Below are 1,112 nucleotides of genomic sequence, written 5' to 3' on the forward strand. Positions count from 1 at the left end.
AAAGACGCCAGCCCAGCCTGGCACTTCAAGCCGGAAGGGATATATCCGCTGCCTCAACCACCAGCTCCGCGACCCTCGCTCATAAGGAGTCTGCTTCAACCCGCGGAGGGAAAGGGCAAGGGGCAGTGTGTTCCACCTCGCCCCTCTCCACTTGAGCCCTCAGAGGCCAACGCCAGCTCGGAAATCCCGCCTTTGAGAAGCGGCAAATTAGCGTTCAGCCGCCTCGTCCGTTTAAAATCGTTTCCCGACTCGCTCTGCGGCCGGACGCAGGACGTTTCCGCGGCGCCGATTCCAAGTCTGTGAAGCTAATGAAGCAACTATGGTCTCCATTTTAACTGAGGGCATGGGAACGACCTAACCGTTACCGTCTACTTCCCTACTCTCACTGTCTTCATTTTCCTTTTTTACCGGCGTTAAGCATTCCTTCAAATTTCCTCCCGTAGTAAAGATGGCTGCGATGACACCCTTCCTCCTCCCCCGCGCTCTGATTGGTCGACTCCTTCTACCGTAATTTTGTTTCGTAGCTGGGTGGGCTAAGGAGTACATGGCGCCCAGTGGCAAGTGTGTGTGGGTTCGGGCCCTAGAAACATTGTGGATTTGCTTACCTACCTCCTTCTGAAGACTAGAGGTCGGCCGACAGGTTTGGGAGGTTTGAAATGCGGGGCTGATTTCTTCCCTGTTTTCCGGTTCTGCCCGCGGGAACCTTCAGGAAAGCGTGGAAAGACGGGAAGGGCGTGCGCCTGCTGACTGGCCCCTTGCTGCCTCTGCACGGTCGTGGTGTCCCGCCTTGCGCTGCTGTATGGAGTCATTCGCTTGTCGCTTCTGGCCTACCTTTGTTAATAGAAGTGCAAACGGATGCATTGAGAAGGGGGAAAGGGTATTAAAAGATCTTTACCCTACTCACCTTCCCCAAAGGCCCCAAAGACTTTGCAGATTTATCTAGTTTACCTGCATGAGCACTTGAATGTTCAGCGGACAAGGACTTCAATATTAAAGAGTGGGAACTCCTGGCGTTTTAAGGGATTTGTTACAGTTCCTAAACTGACTTTTGACCACCATCCAACACCTGCAGCGTGAGATTCCTGAGCGTCTTACCATCCTACGGCTCCAAC

This window comes from Capricornis sumatraensis, chromosome 14 (assembly GCF_032405125.1).
Source record: "Capricornis sumatraensis isolate serow.1 chromosome 14, serow.2, whole genome shotgun sequence".
NCBI classification, from domain to species: domain Eukaryota; kingdom Metazoa; phylum Chordata; class Mammalia; order Artiodactyla; family Bovidae; genus Capricornis; species Capricornis sumatraensis.